The sequence below is a fragment of the Panthera onca genome, chromosome C2, assembly GCF_046562875.1.
Source record: "Panthera onca isolate mPanOnc1 chromosome C2, mPanOnc1 haplotype 2, whole genome shotgun sequence".
Lineage (NCBI taxonomy): Eukaryota > Metazoa > Chordata > Mammalia > Carnivora > Felidae > Panthera > Panthera onca.
The window spans coordinates 77,656,543-77,677,914 of record NC_138347.1 but is presented as its reverse complement, the minus strand read 5'-3'; the positions used below and the strand labels follow the sequence as shown (position 1 = coordinate 77,677,914).

General features: G+C 43.3%; 1 protein-coding gene across 2 annotated transcripts in view; it reads left to right on the top strand.

Moving 5' to 3' along the window:
- Nucleotides 1-3,915: 3,915 nt before the first annotated feature.
- The window catches only part of IL1RAP (interleukin 1 receptor accessory protein), a 132,395-nt gene continuing 114,938 nt past the window's right edge, over nucleotides 3,916-21,372 (top strand). Inside the window, exon 1 of one of the 2 annotated variants that reach the window (XM_060639529.3) lies at nucleotides 3,916-4,065. The gene's annotated coding sequence lies outside the window, so the exon portion shown is untranslated. The remainder of the gene's footprint in view (nucleotides 4,066-21,372) is intronic. The other variant, XM_060639530.3, reaches the window with a different exon arrangement.

The window sequence follows — 21,372 nt, the reverse complement described above, 5'->3', positions numbered from 1 at the left end:
GCAACAGCATGTGCAAAGTTCCCAGCATGGGGAATTAGTATGCTTGGCAGCCGTGAGAAGCACACGGTGAGAGACCTAAAGAAGTAATTCAGTGTTGGGGCACCTGGGTGGCTCAGTTGGGTAAGCATTTGACTCTTGATTGCATCTCAGGTCATGATCTCGTGGGTCCGTGAGTTCAAGCCCTGTGTCGGGCTCTGTGCTGACAGCTCAGAGTCTGGAGCCTGTTTCAAATTCTGTGTCTCCCTCTCTCTCTGCCCCTCCCCTGCTTGGGCATCTCTCTCTCTCAAAAATAAATAAACATTAAAAAAAAAAAGAAGAAGAAGTAATTCAGTGTCCAATCATGTAGGGCCTTGTAGGCTACAGTAAGCGCTCTGGAAATTTCTCTAATCATGATAACAAATCATTGAATATTTGAGAACAGAGGATGACATTTTACCACTAGTAAAAATAATAACTAGTATTTATATAGTACTTCCCATGTGCCAATCTCTTTTCTAATTAGCTCATTAAATTTTACAACAACCCTCTGATGTAGACATGATTATTATTATTATTATTATTATATTTTTACAGATGATAAAAGTAAGGCACAAAGAAGTTAAGTAACTTGACCAGTTATGTTAATATGTTATAGAATTTAAACTAGAAACCAGGCAGTCTGGCTCCAAGGTCCTTGCCCTCAATCCCTAGCCTGCTTTTATTCTGATATCCATTGATAAATCACCTGAAGTGTGAGGAAAGACCCTGGAGGCAAGCAGCTAAGCAGGGGGCCAGTGAGGGGAGAGAGGACAGTGACCTGGTCTATAGTGGTCGTGGTGGAAGAGAGAACTAGTGTTCAGATTTGAGATGTGTTCTGAATGTAGAGGAAACAAAATTTGCCACTGGTTTGCGGATGAGCTATGAGAAAAAGCCAGGGATCAGTGGTGAATCCAACCTTTTGGCCTGAACAACTGGGTAAAAGATGGTGTTTCTTATCAGTCTGGGAAAACTGGGAGAGGAGGTGGTTTGGGGAGTGGTAGAAATAGTTTGTTTGGAGTATGTAAAGTTTGAAATGTATATGAAACATTAGAGAAGACATTTAAAGGAAGCAATAGGATAAAGACAGTCTGGGGTTCCGCCTGCAAACTTAAATTTGCAGGTCATTATCGTACAGATGTTTGAGAAAGCTATGTGCCTGGATGTGATCTCCCAGGCAGGGAACATAAGCACACCAAGGATAAGCCCTGGGGCATTCTAACCTTCAGCGATGATGAAGAGGTGAAGGAACCAACAAAAGAGTCTGGAAAGGAGCAGCAGATGAATCAATGGAAAAAGAGAAGTCAGGTAAGAAGGAGTTTGAAGGAGAAACTGATCAACTGTATCTAATGATGCAAATAGGTCAAGTAAGATGAAGACAGAATTAACCACTGAATTTGGCAAAGAGCAGGTCATTAGATACCTTGACTACGACGTGTTAGGGCCCAAACTCTGACTGGATTGGGTTCAAGGGACCAGCAATATTCTGAGGCATACGAGTAAAGATAATCAGAGGGAAAAGGTGAGGGATAGTAGCAGAGGGAGGAAGAAAGTCATGCATTTCCAATACTTCAACCAATTTCAGAATATTTTATTGGGCATGTCCTACACACCCAACACTGTTAGGTACTGACACCAATGAGTTTGCAGCCTCATTCATTCATTCATTCATTCGCTCATGGGACAACTGTTCGTTGAATACCTAGTATGTGAGTTCTTAAACATTTTTTTCTTTTTACACTAAAACAAATTTAAAAAAGGAAAAAGGAAAAGCTTATACTCTCATGACCCTAATACATTCACGCTTTCCACATTTCTTCCAATTACCGTCCATGTGTTTCCATGACTTTTACACAAACTTATTAATTATATTGTAAGCATTTTTCTTTGTAGACATATTTTTATAATATGTTAATTCGATAGCAGCTATTTTATTGTGTGCATACATAACATTAGTTATTTTTTCATTTTCATTCCCACTTATGCTGTCTTCAAATTTCAATATATAAGGCAATGATTATTTGTCTATATGTGTGTCATCTTCATTAAGCTATGAGTAGCCCCTCACAGTCCAGGACTATAGGTGGCTCAATTTTGAATCCCCAGCATGTGCCTGGCACACAGTCTTGTCTTCTAGAAAGCACACGAGGCTATACAGTGGAGCGGCTAATCACAGGAAGACTGACTGCCTCAGTTCTCAATAGTTCTCAATTTATATTCTCCCCTTGTAGGCTTGTAGCTGTGGGCAAGATACAACTTCTCTGTATCTCATCAATAAGTTGGAGATGATGGTAGTACCCCATTGGTCATGAGAATTAAATAAGCAAAGTGCCTGCTATATTGTAAGCACCTATGTAAGTGCTTGATAAGGGTACTATAACAGAAAAAAAAAGTCCATGTCCTGAGTATGTTTAATGAATAAATAATAAATCAAGGAACAGTTTTCTTTTTGCTTCATACAGGTCATTTTGAAAATTCTTTTGGATTATTTGCCTTTGGGTTCAGAAACAATGTTGTGAGCATGTACTCTGGGAAAGGTATCCAGGGACCAATAATCGTTTCCAGGGATTAATTTTCATAAATGATATCAGTAAATGCAAGAACATGGACACGTCTATAGCTTCCGTTATAGTGTTATTTTGCCTTGGGGAGCTAAGCTCCTCAAAGGCATGGGCGCTGTCTGGGTTTTGCATTGCTGGCCATCTTTGGCAGGTAGATGCACAGAGACTGCCACCCGCTAGTTCCACCTGATACTTCATGCAGGCCCTCTTCTTCTCCTTTGCCTTAACTTCTGTCTCTCTGGATGCCGATTTCTTGGATAAATTCATAAGATTCAATTAGCTAACTCTAAATGTGGAAGGAAAAAAAAATCAAGGAGATGGTGGCAGGCAAGGCATGTGTGAAGAGACAAGTCAACGTGGTAGAGGGCCTTTGTTAGGAAGTGTCAGAAATGGGGACAGGTGATGATGACAGGGCCCCGCCAGTCAGGAAGAAATCGTGATGGACCACCAACAGAAGGTTCTTGAACAAAGAAGTTGACTTAATGAAAATCTTTATGAAGTCTCTTGGGATGATTATCCAGACTACCATCTAGAATGGGAGAGAGTACTTGAGGTCTCTGGCAGAAACCTTGAGAAATGGGAATGAAAGAAGGGGAAGTAATGTTTTTGAGATTTATTTCGTTCGTTCGTTCATTCATTCATTCATTCATTCAACTCACACGTCTTCGGGGCTTACTTTGTACCAGGCACTGTGCTAGGCACTGGGTATCTACCAGTGGAAAATACAGATGCAGTCCTGCTCTCATGACCAGTTGTTTGTTCCCACGGGTGCCACTCGTGGCGGAGCAAGAGCCCCGGAAACACCGAAATTTTGTCTGTTTCTTCCTGTCGCACTCGGTGCTTGGCACCTGGTGGGCTCGCGCACATCCTGTGGCCTGAATTGATTCACGGCCCTGCTGCAGCAGGATAGCTAAGTACACAGACCCGGGGAGAAAAGGCGGGGTGGCATCGATGTCGCCTGTGAAGACAGGGTGCTTGCAATGAACGCCTGTGTGCATCTCTGCGCACGGTGGGGGCGTATTCTGGCCGTGCGCCTGGCGGCGGGCGGAGCTGCGGGACCCACCCTCTCCTTCGCCGGCGCGCTGGAGCCAGCCCAGGCGGGGGCTAGGCGCAGACGGGGCCGGGCGCAGCCTGGAGTCCGCCCGCAGTCCGGCCCCAGCGCGGCTCCTCCTCGCCGCGGGCGGAGCTGCCGTCGGTGCCGCCCCGTGGCCGCAGCTCCGCGGAGCCCCGAGCGCCTCGGGCTGGCGAGCCAGGGCTGCGGGTGGAGCCGGAGCAGCGCGGCGCCCGCCAATCGCGCCGCGCCGGGGGAGGAGCCCCAAAGGGGGAAAAAGAAAGTGCGGCGGAAAGTAAGAGGCTCATTGGGGGAAGACTGGCCCGATCGGGGTCCCCGGGCTCTTCTTTGGCCAGACGCACCGAAAAGAAGCAGTGCTGGGCGACCCTGCACCCTTCCCCACCGGTTCGGTGTGCCCCGCGCTGCTTCCCAAAAAAGGTGAGTCTCTCGCTGCCTGCAGGGCTTGGAGGAATCACCTACCCACCTCTCAGGGTGGAAGGGCCCCCCTGGAAATCATCTCTTCCACCCTCTTATTTTCCAAAAGGACAAACTGAGGCACAGAGCGAGGCAGCGGCTGGGATAGGTCACACAGCTAGTTAGTGCCGTGACCAGGACTCGAACCCCTCATTGCTTTGTGGAGCTTTAGATACCGCAGTTTGGGGACGGCTGCGCGTTGCTGCACCCCACTTCCAGCCCTTCAAGGGATCCACCCTGGCGTACCCCCGCCCGGGTTTCTCCAGGGCGCTGCTGTGAGCGATGAGGATAGAAGAGGGCAGTGTGTCCCAGCGTGTGTCACGCCGCTCCCAGCCTGGAGCTGTGACAGCCTGGGGAAAGGCTGCTCGCAGCTTCGCTCGGTCTCCCCCTGACCTGCTTTCTCAGAAAGATGCCCCTGCCGAGGTTGTCTGGCAGGCGCCCGGGGAGGTGATGGCGAGGGGAGGGACGCCCGGGCGCGGATGACTTGGGTTGGTACCCGCAGCTGTCTCCCAGCGCCGGGAGGAGGCCGGTGGTCCTGTAGGGGATGGGATGCCCCTCGTTTAGGAGTAGCTGGCTTCACGGAGCCATGGCCCCTGGCACTTCTGAATGCTGGCATGGAACAAGGAAGCCGAGTTACAGAGAAAAAAATCACGAACATAAAAGCAAACTTCTGCCGTTTCCTTTAAGAGCCGTCCCCAGTCTGTCTTCCCTCCACCTCCGGTTGTGAAATTGAGAGCCGCCGCGCCTCTTGAAGCGCTTTCGCTGCTTGGCTTCACAGATCCTGGGGTAGCTACGGGCTCAAGCGGACGATTTACCTGGTTTTGAGTCCGGCTCTGCCCAGTGTTAGCTGTGTGAACTTGGTCGGGCAATTCAGGCAGTCCTTCTGGTACTGTGTGTGTGTGTGTGTGTGTGTGTGTGTGTGTGTGTGTTTCCTCCCCCTCCCCTCCCCTCCCCCCAGCCGCAACATGGAGATTATAAGGATCACAAGGAGCCCTTAGGGTCGTGGGGAGGACGAAATGGGATCATTCAGATAGTACGTTTAGCACAGTGCCTGGCATGGCACCTGGTTAGTTTGAGATTGATGGCTGCTATTGTAAATATTGTTATACAGTAACCCTGAAGACAGGGGATTTTCAGAAAGGTGATTTCATACCACCTTACAGGGACTTTTTTTTTTTTTTTTTTTTTTTTTTTTTTTTAAATCTGGGATGTTGTGGTGTTTACTTTTTTGGAGTTTGAACTGCTCCAAAAGTGTTTTCCCAGTGCTGTCTCCATGTAACTTTGATCATGGATGCTTGACTTGGAATACAAAATGAATGTTTCTCAGTGATGGCAAACCCCCTAGATGTTAGGCCAAGCCTCAGGTCTATGAAGCCCTGATCTGTGGCATCCTTTATTGGCAAAGAGCGTCTGGAATTTGACAAAAAGTAGGAAGACAAGAGAAGTTGGAAGTTCCATCTGTGTTACAGACTGTTCTAAGCCTTGTATTCCTGCTGTCTTCAGTCAGACAAGCAACTTTATGGTTTGTTTTTTCTTCTCTTTTCTTTTCTTTTTCATTTTCTTTTTCTTTCTTTTCCTTTTTTTTTTTTTTTTTTTTTTTTTTTTTTTTTTTTACTGTAGGAAAACAACAACACAATTCTCATGTGTTTCTTTTGGACTATATAGTGGTGGTGCAAAATTCAGTCCCTGTGGACACAAACTTGCCTTATTTAAACAGAAATACTACAAATGCCTACTCTTGTCTTCCTTAATTATTGGCATTTTAAAATGAAAAAAACCTCCTCATATATCCTCACCATGCTCATGAAAATTGATTTTATTCTGATTGACTTCATACAGTTATTTACTACTGTCTCCTGGCTATGCCGTAAGTGTCTGAATTGAGTTCTCAGCATTTGTAGTTAGCTACCTGCTTCCCAGTCCCTCTCGTTTGTGTGGGGTATTGATGAGTGCATAGGGGGGAGTGCGATACATCTTGAGGGCAAGGAAGAACTTGGTGGTGCCCCTGAAGATGCCTCCCACACCAAGCGTTTGCAGAGGATGGGATCACTTGCTTCCGTCAGTCTGTTCCGTGTGCATGCATTGTGATGAGCTGGCCAGTATGCATCTGAACGCGTGCCTGAGAAACCGGTGACCTGTGGGCAAAAGGAAAATGTTAAAAATAAGGTCAGAACAAGGGAATGGAAGGGAGATTGGAAGGTAACTTCTTTTGGTTCCGGTTCTTTAAAGAAAGAATACCCAGTTATACCTTTTCTCCTTATCCAGATTACCTGTGACAAAAATCATACACACATGCAGAGAGAACTTTAAAATTTCCAAGGCATAGTCCATATATATGATCTTCCTTGCTACTTGCTATAGCCCTGAGGGAAGGACGTGGCAGGCATATTAATAGTGGAAGGAGCTTAGGTTTTGTGGCCAAATTCGAATTTCAGTTCTAATACCTGTGTAGCTAGGTAATACTGAGCAATTTATTTCACCACTTAGAGCTTTCATTTTATCCAATTCTAAAATGGAACAGAAAATGCTTACCCCAAGGATTTGCGTGAGGGTAAAATTAAGTGGAATAATGTGAAGTAGATGTAGTGAGTAGGTGCTCATTAAACAATATCTCTTCTTAGCTGGTCTCAATTTTACTGAGAAAGAGACTGAATGAGACTCAGAGAGTTGGGAGGTTTCTAGAGTCACATGGTTCTTAAGTTTCAGCCCTGGACACACAGTTCACACCTCGTGACTTCTAGTTAAGGGCTTTTTCCGTCACACCCTGTCACATCTTCAATGAGCTCCTTAACAATTTACTTCAGTTAAGTTGGCCTTACTTGGCTGCTGATTGCAGGGTATCCTTTCTGTCCCAAAGAGGAAATTTCCTTGCTGAGGGAACAATTCGTCAACATGTTCTGTAGAGGTTAGGGGGGCCAGCTCTCAGGAGAGGAAGTTTGAAAGCCCCGATCTCTAAGGCAACCTGCCTACTCTCCTGTGTTTGATGTAATGTACTTTCCAGTCCTAGGAGGAAGAGTACTGTGAAGACATGTCACGTTTTTTTCTTCCTGTTCTCAATGGTTTCCTCCCTCTGTCATCCTTGTGCTAATTCACAGGGTAGTAAGAAGATTGAAAAACAAATGCCACGAGTGGCCATAGCGTTCTTCACTTCTTTCACCAATTCTGTGGGTCCAGGATGGAATAGGGAACAGCATGCACAGGCGGCATTTGCAGAAAAGACCACTCACTGCTGCTGGCGGGTGCTGATCACTGGTCTGGAGCCTCGGTCCTCCCTGTGGAAACTGATGGCTGCAGGCTTATGTAGGAAAATGAACAGATCTGTTTCTGGCCCAGGCAATGGGGCCATTTATCCGTTGAGACTCCCCACAGGCCATCAGGTTTCTCTGCTCTGCAGCAAGCAGACAGGCTTGCAAATGCAGTTCTGGGAGAAATGTTTTGCTCCTTGCTTTTGGCATTTGGAAGCATATGTTTGCTTTTGCCAAAAGGTGCCCAGTTAGCGTCATCTCACCTGGCACTGTTAGAAAAGCAGAATGTAGCTGGAGGAAATCAGAGGAGGAGGCAGAAGAAAAAAAATAAAATAAAGGTTATCTCCAGCATACACACAGTTTCATTTGTTGCTCAACTTTGTCAGGCTTCTGCTAGTGACACAGATGTAGGACCTGGTGAGTCATTGTCGCCTTGCCCGTGAAATATTAAAGAGAGCCACCTACTGTGCTCTTTGCCCATTTTGGAAATTGTTCTGTGGGAGAAATAAAAGCCCCAATGAACTGGCAAGTTACAGAACATTTGGCATCTGATATTTTGGAGGATTAATTTGGGTTAGCTACTCATTTGCTCAAAACTGAGCAAATTTGGTTTTTGTTTTTTTTTTTTTCTTTTTTAAAAAGTGAGGATGTAATGACGGGGTCGTCACACGGATGGGGTTGTCGCACTGATGGGGATACCTCCTTGTAGCCTGACTTTATATTCTGCCTAGCTCAGGCAGTTGGAGCCGTGTGGAGTGGTGCAGCCTGATAGGTGCAGGGGGCAAGGTAGAGTGTTGACATGAACCTCCATCTCTTCAGTTGGGAAACAGGGACACTGATGCCTACCCAGAAGCTAGAGTCTCTCTCTCTCAGCACCTCAGTCACAGGAGGCATTTAATAAACACGGATTCATTCTTCTGCCATACATTCCTTCGATGTATTTGTCTGTTAAAATGTGAAAATCAAGGGGCACCTGGGTGGCTCAGTCAGTTAAGCGTCCGACTTCAGCTCAGGTCATGATCTTGCGGTTTGTGAGTTTGAGCCCTGCGTGGGGCTCTGCACTGACACCTTGGAGTTTGGAGCCTGCTTCGGATTCTGTGTCTCCCTCTCTCACTCTACCCCTCCCCTGCTCGTTTTTTCTCTCTATCTCTCTCAAAAATAAACGTTAAAAAAATTAAAAATCGGGCGCCTGGGTGGCTCAGTCAGTTAAGCGTCGGACTTCAGCTCAGGACATGATCTCGTGGTTTGTGGGTTCGAGCCCCGCATTGGGCTCTGTGCTGACAGTGCAGAGCCTGGAGCCCATTTCTGATTCTGTTTCCTTCCCCACCCCCCGTGCCCCCACCCACTCATGCTCTATTATGTCTCTCTCAAAAATAAATAAACATTAAAAAATTAAAAAAATTTTTAAACGTGAATATCAAAATTTAATAACTACTCTTTACTGAACTCCATCATGGATTGTACTGAGTGCCTTACAGACATCACCTCATTCAATTCTTGCAATGATCCTGGGTATTTTTGGAGGCAACTAAGGCTCAGAGAGGTTAAGTGGGTAAGAAAGACCTGAAATTGTGTGGCCTCTGGATGAGAACTGAGAGCCTGGGCTAGGACTGCTTACCCACCTGTCCCCATCCTGCCATTCTGATCCTGGTATTACCTTGGCTGTGACTGAGAAGTCTCTACCTCTGAGCCTCAAATGTGAGCGAGCTGTACAGGATGATCCCTAAGTTCCTTCTGCAATATGTTGTTATTTATTTATTTTTTTTAAAGTTTCCTTTAACTCTGAAATTCCGTCCCCGTATCTCTTTGTGAAAGTCTAGGCTAGAAGGGGAAAGGGAAATAAACAGAAAATACCCTATGTTTTATGCAGAGAGATCTATTTTCCGGTCAAACAGAGGAGGGCAAAGGAAATCAACATTCATTGGTGCATGCACTTCTGTCATTTCATTTAAGCATAAAAGTAACTCTTAGGTGTATATTATTGTCTGCCTTTTACGGATGGAAGAACTGAGGCTCAGAGACACTTACAGACTTGCTCAAGGTGATCCAATTACTAAGAATTAGAACTGGTGTGTGCCTGAGTGTAAAGCCGTTTGGTCTATGATACCGCCACATTTGCTAGACCCCAACCATAAAATCAGAAGACTTGTATAGCTAGATCTAGGAATGTCCCCTCCTTGTGTCCCCACACCATGCCACCTCAGCAGCCATCTCCTCTCCTCCTCTGTCCTTCCTACAATGCTGCTTGAATCCTTTCTTGCTCCTTCCTGGTCCATGGACCCCTTTAAATGCTTTACCATCTTCTTCCTATCTCTACTGTGATTTTAGTTATTTGTTTGTACTCTGAGCCAGTAATTTGTCCCTTTGTGTTCTTGTCCAACTCCCTGATTAGCACCTAAGCAGCTGAGACACGTAGCACAGTGCCTTGTATATAAAAGGAACAGAGTTAAGTGAATGATGGTTTCATACTGTGTCAAGTAAGCCCAGAATACGTTTCCTAGTTTTCTCATGCTTTATTATGTTTCTAAGTATCTCAAAGGCCATCTCTACAGACTAGCAAGGTAACTTTTAATTCCTTTAAGTTTATGGTCACAGAAAATTGGGAAAATGCTAAGGAATCACAGAGTCTAAGAAGTCTGGACATTGGGGCACTGGGGTTGCTCAGTCAGTTGAGCATCTGACTCTGGATTTCAGCTCAAGTCGTGATCCCAGGGCCATGGGATTGAGCCCCACCTTGGGCTCCACACTGAGTGTGGAACCTTCTTGGGATTCTCTCTCTCTCTCTCTCTCTCTCTCTCTCTCTCTCTCTCTCTCTCTCTGTCTCTCTCCCTCTCCCTCCGTTCCTCTCCCTCTCCTTCCTCTGCCCTTCTTCCTCACTCATGCTTTCTTCCTCCCTCTCTAAAATTAAAGAAAGGAAGAAAGAGAGGAAGAAAGAAAGAAAGAAAGAAAGAAAGAAAGAAAGAAAGAAAGAAAAAAAGAAAGAAGGTTGGACATCACTGGCTCAATGATGGAAAAGGACATTTTTTATTCTAATGATAAAGGGTGTTTTGCTGCAAACAGAGGGAAGGGAAGGAAGTGCTCGCTTGCATATATTGACAGCAAGGCCAGTGTCAACTGTCATGAATTAATTAACCAAAAGAAAGTAGGAAGTTTCCAGGGAAGCGGGCAGCTGCAGTGAACTCTGATCTCAAGATTTCTGAAAGCAATGAAGAATATGCATCCGTCCAGCTATTATTTGATATAATTTGGATAAAGACTGGTGACTTTTTATTTCTAGTTTATATCCAGGAGATGCCTGTGGTTTCTACCTGTCTGGCACATACGTCCTCATGATTACACTGGTTTCCTCCTTTTCCAATCAATGCTAAAGACAACAGAAAAGAGAACGAGTCATTTTATAAACACTGCTATCTGAAAGTGTTCTTTTCATAGATAACACAGTTCTTTAAGCCAGCTATGGTTAGATGCTATGGTAACCTAAAATTTTGGCGGTGTAACATTTGTGAGCTCTAGAACCAGACCAGCTTCCCTGCGTTTGGTTATTTGGTCTGTCTCTGCTTTATTTTCATCATCTGTAAGAAGGGATACTAAAACCCCTTTCATCAGGCTTTTGATAGGTGTCAGTCATATGTCATAACACTTGTTAAGAGCCTGGTGCATGGGGATTTTAACATCTAATATGATTAACATCTGCAATGATATTCAACTGCATGCCCAAATTGATATTGGAGTAGGAAGTATAATACTTAGGTCCAAACAATAATAGTTTTTGTTTATATAGAACTGTAAAAGCCCTCAGAATGATTGTTATTGTATACACACCCACCCACCCACACACACACACACACACACACACACACACACACCCACACACACATATATATTTTTTTACAATAATTTGAGGTAATTAAAGCAACAACATTTTTCATCCTGAGTCTGAGAGGCTAAATATTTGCTGAAGCCACATAGCTAGTGACTAGTGGCTCTGGGACTTGGACCCCAGCTTTCTAACTCCAAGTTATATGTATTTTTTTCCCTTTAATGATTCAGTCCAACAGTCCAACCCACTACTGGTTAATTGCTTTTCCTTCTCAGTGTCCTTTTTCCCACTTCTAAAATGAGAAATTTGGACAAGATGCTCTCTGAGGTACGGTGTTCTATGAGTCTGTGCCTGTAGAGTAATGACTTAGAAGATACCATGAAAAGCTAAGAGAAGAACAACCTTCTTCTTGCCACAGAGGCACCCACACGCCATGGCATGTGGAGCACCCTAAATCCCAGACACCCAGCAGCCTCCTTGTCCTCAGTGAGACTCACAACTGAGTGTTGCACTGGGAGTCAGATCCATAAAGACACCTTCCATGTCCTTCAGGATGGGATTCTGACACATTCCCATGACCTACACACTGTTTTCCCCTCAGGATGCAGGTTTGGGGGTGGGAAGAGAAAAAAGATGGCTGGGTTATGCACATTGACATTTACTGTTTGGGAAATGAAAAGAGAGCCTTTTTTATATAACGCAAGCTCTGTATCACCATTAATCACCATAATCTTCTACAAAGAAATAAAGAGATAAAATATTTGGCTTTCATTTGAATTTTAGCATTATGAGTGCATATTTTCTGCTCTATTCTTTTGAGCTAATTTAGTGCCCATGGAAGAAGCTTGGCTCTCATTGAATAAATATAGGAGTTTTTTCAACTTACAGAAATGGTGGATGCTGGAGAGTGGAAATACACACTAAATAGCACTTTTCTGGAAGCTTGGACTTCGGTTTCCAATTACAGAATGAAACAATGGCAGGGGTTGGGGAGTGAATGATTAGAATGGGTAGTGAAAAGTTGGCTGGTTTTAGAGTCGTTGAACCCCAGATATTGCTTGCTCAGCCTGTGTAGACTTGGTTTCCTCATCTGTGAAATGGAAATTAGCATACTCTGGCTATCTCCTAGATAGATACACATCAATATCTATATCTGTACCTGTCTTTATATACTTATATATATTACAGAGGTTAAAGCAAGATAAAATGCATCAAGTCCCTAGACTGGCACCCATAGGTCCCACAGTAAATACTCATCCCTCTCCCCATTCAGCGCTGCTATTTGCCCCAAACCCTCACCCATGTGATGAAATTCACATGAAACTCTGATGGAGAGGGTGGGTATGTTGAGTAGATGCTTCTGCTGGTCTAAGGAAATTTTTCCCAATTTGACAGACAAAGGGGATGGTAAGTATAGGAAGTGAATGTGATATTTAGCTTAAAATATCTGGAAAGTTTTCCTGTGGAGGAGGAATTTGGTGAAAATTGTGATACCTGGGCCATCTACATCTGAATCATACAGATAGCTTGTTAAAGAAGCAGGTATCGAGGGCCTTTGCACTGAAGTCTGAGAATCACTGGATCAGAATTTTCTATACTGAGAGGCAATATATCGTAGGGGTTTGGAGACTTACATAGGTTCATATTCTGGCTCCATTTGTGTAATCCTGGGCAAATTACTTAACTTCTCCGTGTGAAATGAGATTAACATGGCACATAACTCATTGGGTTGTTGTGATGACTAAATCAGTTAGTACAAATGAAGTTCCCCAGGCAGTAGCTAGCACAAGTAAGCACACATTATTTCACTCGGCGTGTGAGCCAGTCTTAAAATTGCCTTGTAAGACCCTGTATGGTTTGCATTCTGTTTCCTCTCTGACCCAGTCTCTCAGATAACCACGTAGCTAACTCCCCCATCCCCTTGAAGCTTTTGCTCAAATATCTGCTCCAAGAAGCCTATTTGATTGCTTTACATAAAATCACCCCTCATCCTGCTTCCCATCTCCACCCATGCCATTGCTCATCTGATTTACCCACTCTGCCCGCTTTTCCTTTTTCCATAGCAGTTGTCACTTTTCTCAGCTCCCACATGTGATTTATTTAGTTAATTTAGTCTGTCTATTGTTTATTGTTTAGTTCACCCCCACTAGAATGTAACATCCTCAAGGCCAGAGACCCCGCTGTCTGCTGTATGCCATGAACAGTGCCCGGCGAATAGCAACGACTTAATCCTGAGTAAGTGATGAATAAATACATGCACAGATAGGTGTTAGTATAATTATTTGTCCTCAAGGGGTAGAAAGAAAGAAATGGAACTGAACAAGAAAACAAATCATGTATGTAATATTGAAATAAAAAACTTGTTTTGTACACACGCACACACACATATATGTTTATGCACATTCATGCACACGTACACATACTAACATATATGTTTATGCACGTGTGCATAGGTACACACATGTATGTTTATGCACATGCATGCATTCACACACACGCTTATGCACATGCGCGCGCGCACGTACACATGTATGTTTATGTACACATGCGCGCACACGTGTTTATGCACATGCACACATATGAACACATATGTGTTTATGCACGTGCACACATGCACACACATACACATATGTGTTTATGCACATGCATGCATACACACACGCACACACATATATGTTTATGCACATATATACATTTATGCACATGTACGCATACGTAAACATACACACACACACAGTCAAAAATTGCTTTGGGAAGCAGAGATGTTGAGGTAATTCCTTGTTGGGAGGGAGAGAGACAGAAGAACAATATAAGTGAACAGATAACAGACAAGCAGACAGAAGAAATACAAATGATTTCAGGGCAAGAAACAAGGAACTGAGATGAAACAATGACAGCAGCACTAAAGGGATGTGGAGGAGGGACAGTTTTAAATAGGGTCGTAAGGGATGACACCTCTGAGAAGGCAACATTTGAGCTAAGGAAAATGCCTGAGAAGGAGCCAGGCTGTCTGAAATCATGGCTGAGAGGGCAGCGGCCAGGTGAGAGGGGAAGAGGGGCTGGAAATAAGGTCGCAATATAAGCTGGGGCTACATCACACTTTCAGGCGGTGGGCGGGAGTTGGGATTTTATGCAAAATGCAGAAGAAAAGTCACCAAAAGGATTGAAGTAGGATAGTGACCAGGTTTGACATATTTGGAGCCCCAGAGAGTGAAGGAAAATGGAAGAATTTATTTGTTAGATGAGGAGTTAAACTCTTCTGATCCCCTATGAACAGAGGAGAGAGACCGTTCAGTTTCATTGATGTGTCATTCATGGACTTTCCTATTAGAATGTCTCCAAACAAACAAACAAACAAACCCCCATTAGAATGTCTCAAAACACACAAACACACACACACACACACACACACAAACAGGTAAAATAGGCAAAATCAGATTCCTTTGCTTTTTCTCAAATGATATTCTTATTTCCACATGCACTAAGTAATGGATGGAAATGTAGGCACTGCTGCTCAGTTCAATTCAGCTGGAAATTTTACAGTTCTTGTGTAGGTGTTTTATGTAATCAGTCCCCCAAAACACTGCACCCAGAGCTATTTCCTTTTAAGATTTTCAATACCAGTTTCGGAAATCTGCTGTATTGAGGAGTAAGCATATGAAAGGCAAATTTAATTCCACGTAATATCAGTTTCTTCTTTCTGGATCTACACATTTAGATGGTGCCCAACTCTTCCAGAAATAAAACTCCTCCATGAACTCTTCACCTACATATGCATATGGAGTCTCATACATGCCTTTAATAATGCAAACTAAAAATAGCTTGAAAACATATGCCAGGCACCTTTTAAGTGCTTTACAAACATTAGCTTGTTGAACCACAGAATGACTTGATTCTCTATTACTTTTCATTGAGGAAGAGAAAACTGAGGCTCAAGATCACAGTCAGTCGTAGAGCTAGTATTTGAACTTGGGCAAGCTGAGCCACTATACCGTCCTGCATTTTGATTGGAAGTGACCCTGAATATTTTATTCATCTCTGTTTGTCCCACTTTATGGTGGGATGAGGAATAGGTCAATGAGAATATGAGGAATAGTTCAATAAATGTATTGAATCAGTGAATGAATACGTGACCTATTCTTCAAGTTGTATTGTTTCATTAGCATAGTGATAAAGAAAAGTGGGTTTTAGAATGAGACAATCTGTGCAGGGTAATGCTACTCACTACCTCTGCGATATGGTAAATTTACTTAACATCTTTAAACCTGTGTCCTCATCTGCGTTGTTGGCACAAGAATAAAATCGTTGTTAGGATTAAGTATGTACACAAAGTGCTTAGCACAGTGCCTGGAACATAATTAGTGCTCAGTCCATTTGAGCTATTTTTATTATTTTTTTTGAACTAAAATAACCTCCCCAAACATGCTTACACTTACATACTCAGGCAGTTTTTCACTTGTGCTTATTTTACTAACTTCCTTCAAAACTCAGAGCCAATGATCCAATCCTATAATCAGTGATACTAATTTTGTTCTAGGACCCATTCTGGTACCTTGCCCTCAGCAGAAAACTCCTGCAGGTAGAAGGGCCAGTCCTGGGGAATGATATGGGAGCCAAGATGCTGTAGGACTGCCCTGTCTCTCTCTCTTCCAGACATCTGACATAACTGTAGACAGTACTTCTCACCCTGCACATCCTTCTGTCCAGCCGGACCTGGCTTGCTGGGAAGTTATTTTACATTCCCGTGATGACTCCAGAACATTCTGGGTGGCAAAGGGAAAGCAGGAGAAGACTCAAATTTTACCCTAGATAACCCTTAATGAGGCTAATTTACAGAGCTTGCTGCAAGTTTAGGACTTCTTGCTAATCATCACACTAATATTGATGCAATTTTCTTGTGTGCCAGAAGCTGTGCTGAATGCTTTATTTTTATTATCTAATCCAATCCTATTGCAACCTTATGTAAATTATAAGTTTTAGTTTTAAACCAGGGGATAAAACTAAAGGGTGTTATAGTTGCCTCCATATATGTACTGGGGAGGCAGTGATGATAAAATCGAATATTTCTTACCTGTGTTTTGCCACGTTTTTCTTCCAAAGCAAATTGTGCAGGGTTGCAGCACCTTTGGTGTCTCCAGGGATCTTCTCTGCAGTGAAAAGATGTTTGGCAGAGAAATGAGGCAAAGGTCGTGTTGGGAAGGCAAGAAGCTTCATTCTAGTTGACAGTTTATTTTGCCCTGGAAGAAACTAGTAGCAATGAACTCAGTCCTCTTTGGTTGATTGCATTTGCTTGCATCTTTGTAAGAAACCAATAGGGTGCTGACTTACAATGACCTTTTTTTTTAATGAGATATTTAAAAGGTGTAAATTTATCATCTCACACGGCCCAAGTTTGATGATTTCCTTGGAGGAAAGGTCCATACACACAATACACACACATACACACAAGCATGAGAACAGTTCCTGAGTCTTGGTTGGCCCTCACTATATATTAGTTGAATGAATGCATGACAAAATAAAAATAAAAATAAACTTTTTGGGGGGCGCCTGGGTGGCCCAGTTGGTTGAGCGCCCAACTTCGGCTCAGGTCATGATCTCATGGTTCACGAGTTTGAGCCCCGTGTCGGGCTCTGTGCTGACAGCTCAGAGCCTGGAGTCCGCTTCAGATTCTGTGTCTCCCTCTCTCTCTGCCCCTTCCCTGCTTCTTGCACTCTGTCATTCTCTCTCTCTCTCTCTCTCTCTCTCTCAAAAGCAAATATTAAAAAATTTAAAAAAAATAAAAAGCTTTTTCTTTTCCTGAGAATGGGAGGTGCTGTGGGATTTTTTTTTAAATAGTAAGATATCAATATGTAACTTTTTTTTTTATTTTTTAGAGAGAAAGCACATGAGCTGAGGAGGGGGGGGAGAGAGAGAGAGAGAGAGAGAGAGAGAGAGAGAATCTGAAGCAGGCTCTATGCTCAACAATGGAGCCAGACAATGGGGCTGTATCCCCTGACCCTGGGTCATGACCTGAACTGAAATGAAGAGTCAGATGTTCAACTGACTGAGCCACCCGTACCTTTCTTGTAAAATTTTTGTTTTAAAAATAATTTCAGAAGGAGATTATTCTAAGATACGTGGCATTACTTAATCTTGGTAATTCAGGACAGCTTATTGGAGTGGACTGTAATTCCTTTAAAATTTATTGAGATGAGATCATGTACCCATGTAATAAGTGGCCCTATACTGGTATACTTTTAAATTTATGTAATCTGATTTTCATAAATTTCTGTCCTCTCTTTCATTGTCTGCTATTTTTTTTTCTTACTTTCAGCATGTCTTACTCTAGCAGCTTTCTCTCCATTCCCCATATAATTAGCTGTTTCTGCTTTACTAGAGACTAGGGAGCAGGCTAACGAGTTTTGTTAGAGCCGTGTGTACGATAAAAATATACAGGGTTGGATTCGCATGAGACAGGCTCTTCTCTAAGGGAAGGGGATGGAAAGAATAAAGTGGCCCCAGAATAGTCTGCATGTAAGTGAGCCTATACCATATACTGTAGCACTGAGTTTTAGTTACCTGTGATATTAAAAAGGGAGTGGTAGCATGGATAATTCATTTATTCTTTGGGATGTTTCCTGAGAAGCTTCTGTAGGCAAGTCACTAGTGAGATATGGAGATTAAAATATCGGTACACAAACACAACCCCTGAAGAACAAGAATTTATAGATCATTTTGAAAGATAAGATGCTCACAGAGGTTTGCAATACAACTTGTACAACATTTGGAAGAGTGTAAGAGTATGTAAGATAACTAAAAGATATATGGAAAGAGCTTTTCGTGTTTTTTTTTCCAAATTTTTATTTAAATTCTAATTAGCTAGCATATAGTGTAATATTGGTTTCAGGAGTGGAATTTAGTGTTTCATCACTTACATACAACACCCAGTGCTCATCCCAAGTGCCCTTCTTAATACCCATCACCCACTTAGCCCATCCCCTGCCCACCTCCCCTCCAGTAACCCTCAGTTTGTTCTCTATCATTAAGAGTCTCTTAGGGTTTGTTTCTCTCTCTCTTTTTGCTTCCCGTATGTTCATCTGTTTTGTTTGCTAACTTCCACATATGAGTAAAATCATATGGTATTTGTCTTTCTCTGACTGACTTACTTCGCTTAGCATAATACATTCCAGTTTCATCCATGTGGTTGCAAATGGCAAGATTTCACTCATTTTGATGGCTGAGTAATAGTCCCCTTTTAGTGTTTTAAAAAGACAGCTGTGTCACTCAGGAAAGGATTTATGAGGAGGTGGTGTTTGAAGTGACTCTTGAATCGATGGGCAGGTTTTGGACATAGATTAGTGGGGAGTGTAAAAATATTAGTGTATGAGTTTGGGTCCAGCCAGGGAGCATAAATGATATGGGTGAAAGATATGGAATGTGGGATTTATTATAAGGATGGTATCTACAATTGCGGGGAGTGGGGGAAGCTGGACAATTAAAGCCTCAAAAGGGAACAGTGGGAGATGAAAAGGAGGTGGCGAAGAAGACTGTGGAAGACTACTTCTGTCTGTGGTAGGCAGGCAGTCAGGAAGAAAAGCTGGATGTGATGGGGAAGAGAGAAACCTGGACAACCCTTAACTATCTCTCTGTACCTAACCTGGCCAATGTGAATGGCCTGCAGAAGGAGCTGGGGGTCTTAGCCACAGAGCTCCACATCTGCCTGGCCTTGGACTGGAGACGTTGAAGGTACATTGGGTATGGCTGCTGCCCCCTCTTAGATCAGCCACCAGATCAGCAGTTATGTATGTGATAGTCAGTAGTACCTAGGAGCCTAGACAGGCCCTCACAAAGCAATGGATACTGCTACACGTCCCTTCCAAATCTCGTGTGCACTTCCCTGTGGCTACCCCTATGTAAGAACCATGCAGAGAAGGGGATTCCAGAAAACATAATTCCAGCTGACCTAAACTGACAGTTAAAAACCACGAATGATACCCCAGATAAAGGAAAATGAAAACATAAAGTGGGCGGGGGGGGGGAAGCTGGTGCCTTGCTTGGGGAGAGCCCAGTTTGAGCGGGAGATGATATTCAAGCACCAGGGTCATTGAAGATCGTATTTAAAAAAGGTGAGCCAAAGCCATATTGTTGAGGACCTTAAACACTCTGTTGAGGAATTTGCACTTAAACCTGTAAGACAAGGAGAAGCGCTGAATATTTTTGAGCAAGGGAGGATCATTATTAGATCTGTATTTTAGACAGATCTGGTATTCGGTGTTATAGCACTGGAACTTAGGAAGGGAATAATGAACATTCTATTATAATGATCCAGGCAAAAACGGTTGCATTCCTTTATTTTCACTTGGGAAAGTGACTGAGAATCATTGTAAGTGATTGTTCAGGACCATCCCAGGAACTAAAAATATTAGTGTACAATTGTAAGCCAACGTGACTTGACCTATGGCTAATATGTTGACTGTAATGTCCTTCTGACATATATTGGTAACTGGTTCTTTAAAAATTCCCTGATGATTCTGCCTTCAGTATGTGAAAAGCAAGAAGAAGTGTATAGGTAATTGGAACATTGACTGAAATGAAATTGGCTTATGTAAGCATGTCAGTATCATTTTGGGAGGAAGAGCCTATAAAAATAAATATTGCTTATTTAATTCAGTAACATAATGCTTTTTGGCTTTACTGAGTAGTGATAGGAGTACTTTCTTATGTTTGTCCACATGCTTAACAATTTGCAAATTGCTTATGTGTCCCTTACCTTGTTTGCTTTGACGATGACTCCCCAAGGTCAGTTTGGTCTGAATTGGCTTCAGTGAGGCAACTGAAGTTCAGAGATTGTGATAAGGATCAAGTAACCACTTAGCCCTTGATTCAAGGGTACTCACTGCACATCCATAGATCCAGTGGATACCTTTCTGTGGCTCATCCTTCTGTTTCACACTATGCACCACTGCCCAATGATCTTTGTGGGGCACATCTCTGGTTCTTCTGTGTCCCTGTTCTAAATCTGCCCACAGTTTCTGGACTTCATTACTTGCAAGGTCTTGCTCTACCCAGAGGGTAGGCTCTTTGTAACCCCAGTGTTATAGTGGCAGCTGTCTGATTCCTCATTCACCCCCTGGCAGGCTTTTTACTACCTTCTACCAAAGCACAGTACACTACAGAGTAAAGAGGAAGGCCTTCTTTACAAAAGCACACCTGAGTAGGTACCCAGGATCTCCCCAGGAGATCCGTACATCTTTGAATTAGGTCATTCTGTAAATCTTTCCTGTCAGCGTTTCCAAGCACATATTCCTGAATGTGTATAAAACAACCCTCCTGGCTTCCCACTTGTTGAAACATGGCAGAGCTCATTCACTTGTCTTGACTTATTTAAAACAAACACACCTAATGCTTTGTCTCCTGCGATTGCAACAGCTAATAGCAAGTGAGTACAAAACCTATAACCTCCATTCAGTGCTCCCCTGAAGTGTTGTGTCCTCTTAGAAGGATCCTTAAGGAATATCAAATTGGGGTGACAACTTCACGTTCTGTGCTTCGCGGTGTGTGGAATTTATGCGGTTGCATGTAGAGACATGACTCAGGGGAGAGGGAGGAGGCTTATGGAAATCAAGCCTTCCTCGCTGTCTTTACACAGAAGACTTGTAATGGTTCTCTGAGAATACTAGCATGTTAGGGTCAAAAAAGCTAAACCCCTGGCTTTGCAAATAGGACAGAGTGGGATGTGTCTTGCTTAGAGTTAGCCAAAACTCTGTAATTGGTCTTCTTTTTAATTTTTTAAGTGTTTATTTTTGAGAGAGAGAGATCAAGCGTGAGTGGAGGAGGGGCAGGGGGGCGGGGACAGAAGATCCAAAGTGGGCTCTGTGCTGACAGCAGAGAGCCCAATGTGGGGCTTGAACTCAGGAACCGTGAGATCATGACCTGAGCTGAAGTCAGATGCTCAACCGACTGAGCCACCCAGGTGCCCTTGTTATTGGTCCTCTAAGCTCTGTTACAGTGTACTTTCCACTGTGATGCTGCTTCTCTTGCTTTGGTTCTGCCACGTGAGAATTGGCCTCATTTCACCCCACCAGATATATGGGTTTTCTGCTTTCTGCATTGCTACGCTGGGTCGGGAAAAATTTGGGAGAATTGAAGGCTAGACTTCTCGTCATAATAATAAAACATAATAGCTGAGAAATCTGAGTGTTTACTATGTGTCAGGTGCTTTATAAT